This window comes from Chiloscyllium punctatum, chromosome 12, assembly GCF_047496795.1.
Source record: "Chiloscyllium punctatum isolate Juve2018m chromosome 12, sChiPun1.3, whole genome shotgun sequence".
NCBI lineage: Eukaryota > Metazoa > Chordata > Chondrichthyes > Orectolobiformes > Hemiscylliidae > Chiloscyllium > Chiloscyllium punctatum.
This window is the reverse complement of record NC_092750.1, coordinates 100737052-100753123: the sequence shown is the minus strand read 5'-3', so window position 1 is coordinate 100753123 and position 16072 is coordinate 100737052. Positions and strand designations below refer to the sequence as shown.

Here is a 16072-nt window from a genome sequence, read left to right as displayed (position 1 = left end):
GTAACATGGACACTTTTCAAGTTACCAGTGTTTATTTCTCCAAACTCTCGAGCTTCATATACTTCACCAATAAAAATGACGTGAAATATTTGCATATCTTTTGCACCCCCTGTGGTTCCATAGACAGCCTTGTTCAAAACCATACCCTGAGCCCATCTGCCTGACCTGTCAGGTCTCTTGCACTGAAATAAATGCAGTGTAACTGGTCCATCGCACCTCATTCTGTGACTTGCTCTTGCCTGCCTTGACAGTCTGACCTGTGAACAGTACCAGCCTCAGACTCACCTCTTTTCTCACTATCCCTTTAGGATTACCCCGACTCCCTCACTGGTTTAATGCCTCCCGAGTGGCACTAGCAAATCTCCCTGCTCGTCAGGACCCCATGCTTTCACCTTCCTACGCCATTGGTACCAATGTACAATGACCTCCCACTGGTTATTTTCCCTTTTGAGAATATTCTGCTCCCTCAGAGACATCCTTGACACTGGCACCAGGGCGGCACCACCCCATTCTGATGTCTCACTGTCAGCTGCAGAAACGGCAGACTGTGCCCCTGACTAGAGAGTCCCCTCTCACCATCGATCGTGTGGAACTGGATATACTTCACATTATGTTAGAAGCCAGTCTCAGTACCAGTAACTTGGCTGTCAGTGCTACATTCCCCTGAAAGTGTATTACCACCTACATTTTCCAAAACCGTATACTTGTCTGAGATGGGGATAGCCACAGGAGACTCCTGCAGTACCAACCTACCCCTCCTAGCTTTCCTGGAGGTAACCCATCTACCTGACTGTATCTGCAGTATCCTGCATTCCTGAGACTGCCACCTATCAGACCGCCCACCCCACCCCCGGCTCCTGTCAATTCTTCACTGCCTTTAATCACTCCTCCACCAATCCATACGTTCCAATAGGATTTGCAATCACACTTCCTGCAGACAATTATCAGGATCATTGAAACTCTCCCTAATCTCCCTCATCTGACAGGAACAGCACGCCACTCTACAACAGGCCATCTCTCCGCCTTAACAATCGACAGACCAAGACAAAGGCACAGTCTTACTGCTCGAAAAATACTGCCCGAGAATAACTTAATGCTTACGTTTTATATCTTAAACATTTAATCAAGAGACCCTAAGACATTAAAAAGAAATAGTCACCTGACTCACGATTGTAGATTTAATAAAATAAAACCGACTAAGATTGATATTTGAAGAGACTGAAACTCACTGAGCTGATCCCCGGCTCTGAGTACTTCCAAGGGTGAGGTCTCTCTGAGGGCAGCTGTGAAATGTCACTGTTTCTCTTCTCTGCCCACTCCATTTCCAGAGAGGTTTTTAACTTCACAACAAGTCAGCTCAGAGAGGTCACTGCTTGGTTTTATTCACTGGGGGTTGCCCTTGCTGCCCAGACCAGTATTTATTGGCCACCTTTACTTGTCTTGGAGAAAGTGGTGGTTAACCGCCTCCCTGAAATGCTGCAGTCCATGTACACCACAGTGATGTTTGGACAACAATCCCCCTCTGGCCCCACAACCCTCCCTGTCTCTGTAATCCCCCTCCAGCCTCACCACCCTCCCTGTCTCTGTAATCTCCCTCCGGCTTCAGAAATTACATGGCCGTGGCTTAAGGTTTTTATTTGGATTCATTTTTGTTTAATAACCCACCCCCCCCCCGAAAAATAAGTGAAATATTTCGCCCTCAAACAAATTTCTGTTGATTGACCTTTTGGAGAGGCTGACACATGGACGTTGCAGTATTTTATCTCACATTGTACACGTAGAATGATGGAACTTTATTTTAAACATTGCTAAAAAGGGAGGCAATGGCTTAATGGTATTCCTGCCAGATGAGCGATTTGTACAGTGTTCCGAGGATTAGGGATAGAATCCCAACATGGCTGATGGCAGCATCGGAATTCAATACAATCTAGAATGAAAAGGCGAATGATGACCATGAAACTGTTGTTGATTGTTAGTAACCCATCTGGTTTACTAATGTCCTGTAGGGAAGGAAACGGTCATTCTCACCTGGTCTGGCCTACATGTGACTCCAGACCCACAGCAATGTGGTTAACTCTCAACTGCCCTCAGGAAAAAAATACTTTAAAAACTGTTAAAAAAAAACTCCGCAGGTATCACTTAAAAACTGGCTGTTCCCATTGGGACTGTGAATTTCTGAAAGGCCTGAACTAAAACTGAGTTTCAGCTTCACCTTCTCCCTGTCTCACCTCCCTCTGTTTACACCCAACTCCAGAACACTCTCATTGAGCCAAGCAGCCCTCACAGTGCAGCCCTGTCATTTTCATTGTCTGCTCACACCTACACTGCCCTCAGCCTCCTGTACTGTTCCAATGCATCTCAATGGGAGCTCAGGGACAGCACCTCATCTTTCAATTCAGCCCTTTGTAACCCCAGAGTCAACATGGACCTCAGCAGTTTCGGAATGAACAGACAGTTGTCAGAAGCTGGAACATTCCACCTGAAAAGGTAATGGAATTTTAGTCCAAAGGGATTTTTAATGGGAAGTTTACAGGTAATTAAAAATATGAAGTTTACAGGTTAACATCATGAAGTGGGTGATTGGGTCTAAATCTGAGAGTTCTTACAAAGAGACGAGGTGTAATTTGGATAAATCTGTGCTCCCTCTCAGGCTTATATCTCTTTCCTCAGCTGTAGGGCCCAGAACACAGCAGATACCCAAAGGGTGACCCAATCATGAATTCGTACATCTTTCTTCTTAACAAAAATATTGGAGATATCTTCCCACAAACAGAGCAGAGAAACCTTTCTCCTTCCACAGTTAAATGCCAATAACATTCAGATCCTGATGACCCCATTGACTGTAAAAACTTGCTTTTGAGATCCCAGCCCCAATTATTCTCATTTAATATCCTATGAAATGAATTCACAAAACAAAACTCAGTCAGTACAGGAAGAATATAAAGACACATTTTTTTCTTGGTATGTGCTTGATGTGTAAATGCCTCTTTTCAAGTTGCACGCCCCCCCCCCCCCCCCCACCACCCGAGGAAGGTGACATGCACATGCGCCTCACTATACCTTACCCCCAATAAAAATGGCGGCCATATCCCAGGACCTTTCACAGCCTGAGGGCCGCAGCCACTTTCCCATCTGCTGCAAACGGGGGATTAAGAGTTTCTAGTTCAGACTTTCAAACCGCACAGAGTGTAATTAAAACTTTCCAGTCGAAAGTGACTCATTATCTCCGTCTCCAAGGCCACTCTCCCCTTCCCTGTTTGTGTCTCCCACATTCACCGACGGCCGAGTTACGTGGCACTGCATCAGCAGAGTTACTGGTGACGTGTCATCCCACTGGCCACGCCCCTCATTCACTCCCATTGTTTGGATGACCAACTAGTTGCACTTGATCCACCAGTCCCACCACCTTTTCCTATTGGTCCGAAGCTGCCATCAATCAGCTGGACCCCATTGTGAGGTCAGTGGTGGGATCCTCCCCCTGTCTGAATCAAATCCAGAAGGTGTATGGATGGTATCAATCAGGAACAACAAGCAGATGGTGCTGGGAAAGCTCAGCAGGTCCAGCAGCATCTGGGAACAAAAATCTGTCCAGTGGCCCTTCCTCAGAACCGATGGAGCTGGGAAAATTAGAATTCTGACGCTGTGGAAACAGGCCATTTGGCCCAAAAGGTCCACAGCATCCCTCCGAAGGGTATCCCACCCAGACCCATTCACCTACCCTATTACTGTATATTTCTCCTGACTAATGCAACTAACCTACACATCCCTGAGCATTATGGGAAATTTAGCTTGGCCAATTCAACTAACCTGCAGATCATAGGGGTTAAAGAGTAAATAATAGGCAGGGACAGAACCCAAAGAGAGACTCGAACATTTGGAAAGACAAAGGAGTGGATTACCATCTGGCTTGGGGGGGGGGGTGCATAGCTGTTAATGGAGGGGACAGGAACCTGTGTCTGGCAGCATCTCAGTGGAGGTGGCGGAAATGGCGACTGATGATCTACGTTCTGCTGCAAAAACAGACCCCGAGCTTCCAGCTGCCTGCCACTTTAACACACGAGCCTGTTCCCTGGCCAACATCTCTGTCTCATGCTTACTGCAGTGTTCCAGTGAGGCCAGAACATACCAAATGGCCCCATATTTCAAGGAGTGCAATTTCCCCTCCCATGTGGTCAATACCATCCACTATATCTCCTCCACTTCCTGCACCTCTGCCTTTGAAACCCACACCTCCAATTGCAACAAGGATAGAACACCCCCCCCACCCCCCCCCCCCAAGTCCTTACCTTCCACCCAGATACAACACATCATCCTCTGCCATTTCCACCAGCAACAATCAGACCGCACCACCAGATTCTTAAGGGGTTTGACAGAATAAATACTGATGTGTCTGAGGGTAAATACTGAAAGGGGAGTCTGAAACCAGATTCTGAGCCAGTCACAGAATCAAGGGTTCTGCTTTGGATTCGTCAAGTTTAAAGGTAACACAGACATGGGTAAGGGTTTTTAGTAGCAATGGAGCTAGGGTGAAGAGGAGATAAGCAACGGTTTAGAGATTGGAATTCCTGGTGTTTGGGATTGTGTAGATGTCTAATAAGAAGGTCAGCTTCGCGTCAGATATAACAGCAACATTGTGAAGAGTCTAGTTCTGCTGCATAATTCCCAGTGAGAGGGAGAGGTTCAGCAGTTAGGAAAAGGAATTTGTAAGGCAATGGGTTTAACTGTGACAATGTTTCATTGGAGGAAATTGCACCTAATCAAGTAGTGGGAATGTGGTAAGTAATTTGATAACTGAGTAACAGTGGAGTAATGGAGAGGGATGATGGGGAGGGAGAGTTGGGCAACATCAGTGTACATGTTAAACCCAACATGGTGCTTTTGCACAATATCACCTCCTGACAGTATGTAGGCAAGATACAGGAGGGGCCAAGGATAGATCCATGAAGGACACCAAATGCATGGAATTCAGAAAGGAAAGGGAGTGTGGAGATGGAGCAGGATTTTCCAACAAACGTGAGGTCAAATATCAGTTTTTCACAGAATGGGAGAGATGGACCATAACCAGAAAAGACAGAACAAGGAACAATGTCTGTGAATAGGTGAAGGGGACTGATGAGGTGGAGGAGAAAAGAGAGTTGGAAAGTCTATGGTTTAGTGAGATTAGGGTAAAGGGTCAAGAGGAGCTCTGATAAGGCTTGACAGGAGATGAGATTGGAGAAAAATGTAGGTTTGGACAAAAACCAGGAACACCACGTGAGGGGGGGAGGGGGGGGGGGGAAGCAGCAGATCGGATTATCTCAGTCTTAGTGACAGAGAACCTCCATGTGCTCCAAACTCTTGTTGTTGGAGAGAAGGATGGAGGAGACAGGATGATGGACAGTGTTTCACAAAGAAACCAAACCTGGGTAAGTGATATTTAAAGCGAGTGAACAAACCTAATGTATTTAAATTTTATCCAAAATATTAAAACAAACGACTGAAGTCCTGGTTCGAATCCCATCTTGGCAGATGGTGGAATCTGAATTCAAGAAAAAATAACTGGAATTAGGAATCTCCTGATCTCCATGGAAACATTGTCAATGGCAGAAAAAACCCTCCCAACCTGACAGTGGCCCAGCCAGCTACTCACTGTATTAATCACTGCAAAGTCTTAACAAAGGAATGAAACTGGATGGACCACTCGTCATCGAAGAAGGCACTAGAAAATACAACCACAGAATCAGCCCTCTCAATGGTGCAATGTCCTCCAGACTAACATCTGGAGTTTGGTGCCAAATTGTGCCGAGCTGTCTCACAGACCAATCAAGGAACAGCCTGACGTACTCATACTCATGAAATCAACCCTTACAGACAATGACCAGACACCACCATCACCATCCCAAGAGATTGAGATTGTAGTGATGGAAAAACACAACAGGTCAGGCAGCATCCGAGGAGAAGGAGAATCGATGTTTCGAGCCTAAGCCAGTTATCAGCCTGACCTGCTGTGCTTTTCCAGCACCAGACTCTTGACTCTGACCTCCAGCATCTGCAGTCTTCACTTTCTCCTGAAATCTCTGGATATGTCCTGCCCCACCAGCAGGACAGACCAGGCAGAGGTCATGGCACAAGACAGGGAGGATTTGCCCTTGGAGTACTCAGCATGGACTCCGGACACCAGGAAATCTCATGGCTCCTGCTGATTACCACGTACTGTCCTCCCTTGGCTGATGGATCAGTTCTTCTTCATGTTGAACAACATTTGAAGGAAGCACTGAGGAAGTAAAATGGTGTCAAACGTACTCTGGGTACAGGATTTCAATGTCCACTATCGAGACGAGCTCTGCAACAGAATTACTGACTGAGGTGGTCAGGTCCTAAAGGGTATAGCTGCTCAACTGAGTCTACAGCGGGTGGTGAGGGAACCAACAAGAGGGAAATACAAGAGTGATCTCATTGTTATGAATTGACCAGCTGCAGATCCATCTGTCCATGACAGTATCAGTACGAGCGACCATCACACATTCCTTTTGGAAACACAAGTCTTAGCTTAAGGTTGAGAAAAACCTCCATCGCGTTGAGTGGCACTATCACCGTTCTAAATGGGACAGACTCTGAAGAGATGTAGGATCTCAAACTCGGTATCTCTGAGGCACTGTGGGACATCAACAGCAGCAGAACTGTACTCCAGCACAATCTGTAATCTCATGGGTTTGCAAATCCCGCTCTCACCCATCACAATGGACAGGAAAGGAGGGCATGCCATGAGCAGCACCAGGCAGACTTAAAAATGAAGTGCCAACCTGGTGAATCTACCAAACAGGACCATCTGCATTTCAAACAGCATCAGCAGCAAGCAACAGAGCTAAGTGATCCTACATCCAGTGGAACCGATCGGAGCTCTGCAGTTCTGCCACACCCGGTTGTGAACGGTGATGGACAATTAAACAACTCACTGAAGGAAGCATCACAGATATCCCCACCCTGACTGATGGAGGGGCCTCACACACCCATGCACCAGATAAGACAACAGCATTTGCAGCAATCTGCATCCAGAAGTGCAAAGTGGGATGATCCATCTCAGCCTTCTCCAGTGGTTTCTAACATCACAGATGTGAGTTTAAGCCAGTTCGGTTGAGTTTGAATAACATCAAGAAATGGTTAAGTCGTGCAAAGGCTATGGGCCCTGCAAATATTCTGGCAATAACACTGATGGGTTGTGCTCCTGAACTTGCCACCCACCAAGCCAAGTACCGCTCCAGCACTGGCATCTACCGACAATGTGGAACATTGCCCAGGGATGTTCAACACAAAAACACAGGGCAATACAACCCAGCCAATTTCCATCTATCAGTCCACACTCGACCAGCAGTAAAGTGATGGAAAATGTTATCAACAGGGCTATCAAGCAGCAGCTGCTCAGCAACAGTCAGCTGAGTGACACTCATTTTAGTCTCCACCAGGGCCACTCAGCTCCTGATTGTGTTACCGCCCTGATTCACAACCTGACAACCAGCTGAATCCCAGAGGCGAGGTGAGGGTGACAGCCCAGTCCCACTCTAAGGCCACTAAGCTGATTCCACCCTTGTCTCAGCTCATATACTCTCATCCATCTTGTCATATCTCCAGACTTCATTATCCAAACATACTCCTGGCCAGCTTCCCACATTCAACCTCCCTGTAATCTCAAGAAAAACTAAATCTCTATTGCCCAAGTACTCCCTTGTACCAGAACTTGTTGATCCATCAAAAGGCTGCTATTCATAATCAAGAACATAGAGCTACAGCGATGTATAGCTTGGAAACAGACCCTTCAATCCAACCCGTCCATGCCGACCAGATATTCCAACCCAATCTAGTCTCACCTGCCAGCATCCGGCCCACATCCCTCAATTTAAAATTCTCACTCTTGATTTAATTCCTGGTTGTGATCATCCCTAGCTCACTGCGTCACACACCCTTTGAGACCTCGACAACCCATTCTGTTCGAGACTCCCAATGATCTGTTAATTCATTACTTCACCTGCGTGCTGCTTTTACAGTTGCCAAAGCAACAAGGTCTGAAATTTGCAGCTAAAACCTCACAGGTCTGCTTTCCTCCTTTAAGACATTCCTCAAAACCTGCTTATTTGGCAATGCTTTTGGTCACCTGACCTAATATCATCCATCTCTGGCCTTATGTTTAAAATTCTCAATAATATTTTTGTGGAATTATAAGCATGATAATAAAAATACAAACTGTTGTTAATTTGGACATTATCTTCAGATCTTTACTGTTGCTGAATGAATATTCTGTAATGTCTCTTACCCAACCACATTGTGGGAGCACCTTCACCACACAAACTGCAGCTGTACAAGAAAGTCAAACATCACCCTCTCCACAGGCAACAGGGCTTTGGCATTAATCACTGGGATCTGTGGAAGGAGAAACACAGTTGATGTTTCAAGGAGTGCAAAATGGATTACAGGGAATGAAAATGGTGCAGAATGAGATAGTCAGAAATGGAAGGAAGATACACTTGCTTATTAGAAAAAGGAATTCTTGACTGTTAAAGATTTTCCAGAAAATATTGATAAGCAGCACATGGTCAGGGGCTGGGCAGCAGTGAAAAATTAACTTACAGAAATGTTTGTAAAAATAATAGTAAAATACCAAACAGACCAAAAATACACCCATTGTTCGAGATTGAGGAAGCGAGATATTGACAAAGTGGTCATGAGGGAGCCCAGAGATGAAGCAGAGCTGTATAAGCTGTTATGATCCCACAGTCATAGAGATGTATAGCACCGACACAGACCCTTCGGTCTTACTCATCCTTGCCAAACAGGTATCCGAACCTAGTCTATTCCCATTAGCCAGCACTTGGCCCATATCCCTGTAAATGCTTCCTATTCATATCATGTGTCTATTTAGATGCCTTTAACATGTTTTAATTGTACTAGCCTCTACCACTTCCTCTGCAACTCATTCCACCCACTGCATGAAAGAGTTGTCCTTTAGGGCCCTTTGAAATTTTATCTGTTCACCCTAAAGCAATGCCCTGTACTTCTGGACACCACCACTCCAGGGAAAACACCTTGTTCATTTACTCTATTCATGCCCCTCATGATTGTATAAACCTCCATAACATCACCACTCAGCGGAAAACAGCCCCAGCCTTTTACGCCTCACCCTGTAGCTCAAATCCTCCAACCCTAACAACATCCTTGTAAGTCCTTTTTGAAACCTTTCAAGTTTCACAGCACCCTTCTGATAGGAGGCAGGCCAGAACTGCACACAATATTCCAAAAGTGGCCTAACGAATGTCCTGTACAGCAACATGACCTCCCACATCCTATACTCAATGCTCTAACGAAAGAAAGAAAATATACTGAACACCTTCTTCATCATCCTATCTACCTGCAACTTGACTTGCAAGGACTATGATCCTGCAGTCCAAGGTCTCTTTGTGGCGCAAACGTCTTCAGGGCCTTGCCATTCAGTGTATAAGTCCTGCCCTGATTTGCTTTTCCAAGATGCAGCACCTCACATTTATCTAAATTGAACCCCATCAGATAAATATCTTATTGTAATCTGAGGTAACCTTCTTCATAATCCACAATACCTCCAATTTTGTATGACCTGCAAACTCATTTACGATACCAAGTCATTTAAATGAATGATGAAACAAATCCAGAAATAAACATCCATTTCTCGGAGTTTGAATGTGCTCTGTGTAAATCCTGCCCAATGACTCTGTACCAGAGAAAGGCTGCACATGCGCCTGGCTGCACCTTGCCCCCTACAAAGCTGGCGGCTCCACACGTGTCCAGTGAATTTTTGCCCCAAATAAAGATGGCGGCGCGCACCCATGCCTGCAGCCACACTGAGGCAATTCACCGTTTACTGAAAACAAGAGACTGGGACGTGTTTTCCGACGTGCACAGTTTGTTTGTAAAACCTCTCCGCTCATACAGAATCGCTCTCAACTCCTGCGGTTCCACAGACAGCCTTGATGATTTTTGTGGGTACCCATTCTCTGCCTGCTTACTCATTTGTCCTGAATGTTTTTGTACAATCACTTTGGATTCTCCTTAAACCTATTTCCTAAAGCTATCTCATGTCCTCTTTTTGCCCTCCTGGTTTACCTCGAGTATACTCCTACTGCCCCTATACTCCTCTAGGGATTCACACAAAAACAGCTCTCTGTACCTGCCATATGCCTCCTTCATTTTCTTGACCAGGCCCTCAATTTCTTCCGATACACAGCATTCCCTACACCTTCCAGCCTTGGCCTTAACAGGAACATACTGTCTTTGTACTCTTGTTGTCGCAGGCCTATGGAAGCAATGGCAGATGAGGACAGAGATGCAATCATTCCCAGTAAAGAGGTAATATTGGGAAAGTTAACAGCCTAAAGGTAGATGGGTCTCCTGGCTCTAATGGATTGCATCTCAGGGACTAAAGTAGACGGCGGGGGTAGTGGTTGGAGGGGGTGGTGAATAACAAATAGACTTGTGATAATTCAATTAAAATTTGTTGGATTCTGGGATGGTTTTGAAAGACTGGAAGCTGCAAATGTGGTGCCACTATTTTTCAAAAAGGACCGGTTAGCTTAACTTCTGAGGGGAGAAAATGCTTGAATCTCTCAAGGAAGTAGTGGTGAGTTATCTGGGTAGAAATTGTCTCATTTTGCAAAAACAGCATGGATTCATGAAAGGCAGGTCACGTTTAAGGATTTACTGGTATTATTTGAGGATACAATGAGCGCATTGGACAAAGTGGACTTGGTGGATGTGGTGTATCTGGATTTCCAGAAGGTATTCGATAAGTTGCCACACAAAAGGCTGCTGTATAAGGTAAAGATGCACAGCATTATGGGTAATGTATTATCATTGATACAGGATCGGTTAACCAACAAAAAATAAAGAATGGGGATAAATGGGTGTTTGGATTAGTGTTGGCACTACAACTGTTTGCAATTTACACAAATGTTTTGGAGTTGAGGACCAAGTGTACGGTGTCAGAGTTCATATTTGATACAAAGATGAGGTAGAGCAATGTCTGCAGAGGCCACTGTCAGTCTGCACAGGGATACAGATAGGTTAAGTGAGTAGGTAAGGGTCTGGCAGATGGATGACAATGTTGGGATATGTGAGGTCATCCATTTTGGTCGGACTAACAGCTAACTGATGATGAAATGGTGAAAACATGCAGCAGGCTGCTGTGCAGAGGGAGCTGGGTGTCCTTGTGCATGAATCATAGGAAGTTGGTTTGCAGGTACAGCAGTTAAATAAGACAGTGAAGGGAATATTGTCCTTCATTGCTAGAGGGATGGTTCTGCTGTAGTTGTACAGGGTGCTGGGGAGGCCACACCTGGAGTACTGTGTACAGGTTTGGTCCCCTTACATTAGCAAGGATGTACTGGCACTGGAGGGAGTACAGAAGAGGTTCACTAGTTTGAGTTGGGAGTTGAGAGGATTGGTATATGTGGAGAGATTGAGAAAACTGGTTTGAAAGTCATTGTAATTTAGAAGAATGGGAGGTTGGAGAGGAAAAAATAAAATTATGAAGGGAGTGGATAAGCTTGGAGCAGGGAGGCTATTTCCTCTGGGGGCGGGTCAAACTAGAGCATAACCTCAAAATAAGGGGGAGCAGGTTTAGGACTGAGTTCAGGAGGAGCTTCTTCAGCTAAAGGGTTGTGAATCTGTGGAATTCCCTGCCGAGTGCAGCATTTGACGTTATCAACTTGAATGCCTTTAAGGGAAAATGTAGATTTGTGAACAGGAAAATAATTAAGGGTTATGGTGAGAGATCAGGAATGTGGAGCTGAGACCATGAAAAGCTCAGGCCTGATCTTATTGAATGGCAGAGCAGGCTTGAGGGGATAGATGAAAGTTCTTGCCTTGTGCCATCAAAATTGGCCTTTGTCCAATTCAGAACCTTAACGTTTAGGTCTGGTGTATTATTTTCTGTAACAGCTGAAGAACCCGAGGCACTACGGAGGTAGTGCCTCCCACCCGCCCTCCTCCTCTAACCTAATAATAAGATCCGTTGTGGTAAGGAGGTAAGTGCCGAATTTTGCTTGTTGTATTCTTTAGACCCAGTTTTTTGTTTAAAATAAAGGTTAGCTTTAGAGGGATGGCAGTGAAGGCAGTGCAATGTTCCTCCTGCAACATGTATGAGGTGAGGGATGCCATGGACGTCCCTGCTGATTACACTTGCAGGAAGTGCACCCATCTCCAGCTCATCCAAGACCGTGTTAGGGAACTGGAGCTGGAGTTGGATGAACTTCGGATCATTCGGGAGGCAGAGGGGGTCATAGATCGGAGCTATAGGGAAGTAGTAACTCCAAAGATGTCAGATAGATGGGTGACAGTGAGGGGGACTGGGAAGAAGCAGCCAGTGCAGGGACCCCCTGTGGTCGTTCCCCTCAAGAACAAGTATACCGTTTTGGATACTTGTGGGGGGGACGACTTACCAGGGGTAAGTAACGGGGCTCAGGCCTCTGGCACGGAGCCTGTCCCCGCTACTCAGAAGGGAAGGGTGGAGAAGAGCAGAGCAATAATAATTGGGGACTCGATAGTTCGGGGCACAGATAGGCGGTTTTGTGGGAACGAGAGAGACTCACGTTTGGTATGTTGCCTCCCAGGTGCAAGGGTACGTGATGTCTCTGATCGTGTTTTCCGGGTCCTTAAGGGGGAGGGGGAGCAGCCTGAAGTCGTGGTCCATATTGGCACCAATGACATAGGTAGGAGGAGTGCTGAGGATGTTAGATAGGCTTTTAGGGAGCTAGGTTGGAAGCTCAGAGTTAGAACGAACAGAGTTGTTGTCTCTGGTTTGTTACCCGTGCCACGTGAGAGAGAGTCGAGGAATAGGGAGAGAGAAGAGTTAAATGCGTGGCTACAGGGATGGTGCAGGAGGGAGGGATTTCGGTACTTGGATAACTGGGGTTCTTTCTGGGGAAGGTGGGACCTCTATAAACAGGATGGTCTGCACCTGAACCTGAGGGGCACCAGTATCCTTGGGGGGAGGTTTGCTAGTGCTCTTGGGGGGGGGGTTTAAACTAACTCTGCAGGGGCATGGGAACCCAGACTGTAGCTTTAGGGTGCAGGACCTGGAGTGTAGGGAGGTTAGGAATATGGCATCAATCTTAAAGGAGGGTGCCTGTAAACAGAAGAGTGGCTTGAAGTGTGTATACTTTAATGCCAGAAGTATACGAAATAAGGTAGGTGAACTCGCAGCGTGGGTTGGTACCTGGGACTTCGATGTTGTGGCTATTACGGAGACGTGGCTAGATCAGGGACAGGATTGGCTGTTGCAGGTTCCAGGGTTTAAATGTTTTAGTCGGGTCAGAGGTGGGGGCAAAAGAGGGGGGGGTGTGGCTTTGCTTGTCAAAGATAGTATTACAGCGGTGGAAAGGAAGATGGACGAAGATTTGCCATCTGAGGTAGTTTGGGTTGAGGTTAGGAATAGGAGAGGTGAGGTCACCCTGTTAGGAGTCTTTTACAGGCCTCCTAATAGTCCTAGAATCGTTGAAGAAAGGATTGCGAAGATGATTCAGGAGAAGAGTGACAGTAATAGGGTGATTGTTATGGGAGACTTTAACTTTCCTGATATTGATTGGGAAAGCTATAGCTCAAGTTCGTTAGATGGGTCAGTGTTTGTGCAATGTGTGCAGGAGAGTTTCCTGACACAATATGTAGATAAGCCAACAAGAGGTGAGGCCATACTGGATTTGGTTCTGGGTAACGAACCAGGCCAGGTATTAGAACTAAAGGTAGGTGAGCACTTTGGGGACAGTGACCACAATTCGGTGATTTTTACTCTAGTGACGGAGAGGGATAAGTGTGTACTACAGGGCAAGATTTATAGCTGGGGGCAGGGAAATTATGATGCGTTGAGGCATGACTTAGGATGTGTGGATTGGAAAAGTAAATTCCAAGGCAAGAGCGTAATTGATATGTGGAACTTGTTCAAGGAGCAACTATTGTGTGTCCTTGATAAGTACGTACCTATCAGACAGGGAGGAAAGGGTCGTGTGAGGGAGCCGTGGTTTAATAAGGAATTGGAATCCCTTGTTAAATGGAAGAGGGCGGCCTTTGTAAAGATGAGGCGTGAAGGTCCAATAGGGGCGATTGAGAGTTATAAGGTAGCCCGGAAGGACCTGAAGAGAGAGCTAAGAGCAGCAAGGAGGGGACATGAAAGGTCCTTAGTTGGTAGGATTAGGTAAAACCCTAAGGCTTTCGATAGGTATGTTAGGAATAAAAGAATGACTAGGGAAGGAATAGGTCCAATCAAGGATAGTAATGGGAAGTTGCGTGTGGAGGCTGAAGAGATTGGGGAGGCGCTGAATGAATACTTTTCGTCACTATTCACTCAGGAACAGGACATTGTTGTCGATATGAATACTGAGGCACGAATAAGTAGAATGGATGGCTTTGAGATATGTAGAGAAGAGGTGTTGGAAATTCTGGCAAGGGTGAAAATAGATAAGTCCCCTGGGCCTGATGGCATTTATCCTAGGATTCTCTGGGAAGCAAGGGATGAGATTGCAGAGCCATTGGCCTTGATTTTTGTGTCCTCTTTGTCGACAGGAGTAGTGCCAGAGGACTGGAGGCTAGCAAACGTGGTTCCCTTGTTCAAGAAGGGGAGTAGTGATAATCCTAGTAACTATAGGCCAGTGAGTCTCACTTCTGTTGTGGGCAAAGTCTTAGAGAGAATTGTAAGGGATAGGATTTATGCACATCTGGATAAGAATGATGTGATCAAGGATAGTCAGCATGGTTTTGTGAAGGGCAGGTCGTGCCTCACAAACCTTATTGAATTCTTTGAGAAGGTGACTAAGGAGGTAGATGAGGGGAAAGCGGTAGATGTGGTATATATGGATTTTAGTAAGGCGTTTGATAAGGTCCCCCATGGTAGGCTGCTGCAGAAAATACAGAGATATGGCATTGAGGGTGAGTTGGAGGTTTGGATTAGGAATTGGCTCTCTGGAAGAAGACAGAGGTTAGTAGTTGACGGCAAAGGTTCATCTTGGAGTGCCGTCACAGATCCGCAAGGATCTGTTTTGGGACAATTGCTGTTTGTCATTTTTATAAATGACCTGGAGGAAGGGTTAGAAGGTTGGGTGAGCAAGTTTGCGGATGATACGAAAGTCGGAGGAGTTGTAGACAGTGAAGAAGGATATGGCAGGTTACAGCGGGATATAGAGAAGCTGCAGAGCTGGGCAGAAAGGTGGCAAATGGAGTTCAATGTAGCTAAGTGTGAGGTGATTCACTTTGGTAAGAGTAATAAAAAGATGGATTACTGGGCTAATGGTAGATTACTTGGTAGTGTGGAAGAGCAGAGGGATCTTGGTGTCCATGTACACAGATCTCTGAAAGTTGCCACCCAGGTAAATAGTGTAGTGAAGAAGGCATATGGCGTACTGGCTTTTATTGGTAGAGGAATTGAGTTCCGGAGTCCTGAGGTCATGCTGCAGTTGTATAAGACTCTGGTGCGGCCGCATCTGGAATATTGTGTGCAGTTTTGGTCGCCATACTATAGGAAGGATGTGGAGGCACTGGAACGGGTGCAGAGGAAGTTTACCAGGATGTTGCCTGGTATGGTAGGAAGATCCTATGAGGAAAGGCTGAGGCACTTGGGGTTGTTTTCATTGGAGAAAAGAAGGTTTAGGGGTGATTTGATAGAGGTGTACAAGATGATTAGGGGGTTAGATAGGGTTGACAGTGAGAACCTTTTTCCACGTATGGAGTCAGCTATTACAAGAGGGCATAGCTTTAAATTAAGGGGGGGGTAGATATAGGACTGATGTTAGGGGTAGGTTCTTCACTCAGCGAGTCGTAAGTTCATGGAATGCCCTGCCAGTAGCAGTAGTGGACTCTCCCTCTTTATGGGTATTTAAGCCGGCATTGGATAGGTATATGGAGGATAGTGGGTTAGTGTAGGTTCGGTGGGCTTTGATCGGCGCAACATCGAGGGCCGAAGGGCCTGTACTGCGCTGTATTCTTCTATGTTCTATGTTCTATGTTCTAATGTCACAGTGTGTCTCAGAGATTGTCAGTTAGGATCAGAGAGTGTCTCAGTGCATCTCAAAGTGTAACAGTGGGT

General features: G+C 45.9%; 1 long non-coding RNA gene across 6 annotated transcripts in view; it reads right to left on the bottom strand.

Moving 5' to 3' along the window:
- LOC140483971 (uncharacterized) overlaps positions 1–8396 on the bottom strand; it is a 36372-nt gene extending 27976 nt beyond the window's left edge. For 4 of the 6 annotated variants that reach the window (XR_011962114.1, XR_011962112.1, XR_011962115.1 and 1 more), the window contains exon 1: positions 5436–5677. This is a non-coding gene — a long non-coding RNA (uncharacterized lncRNA). Of the gene's footprint in view, positions 1–5435; positions 5678–8287 lie in introns of those variants that run through there. The other 2 variants (XR_011962113.1, XR_011962116.1) reach the window with 2 other exon arrangements.
- Between the last annotated feature and the right edge of the window lie 7676 nt (positions 8397–16072).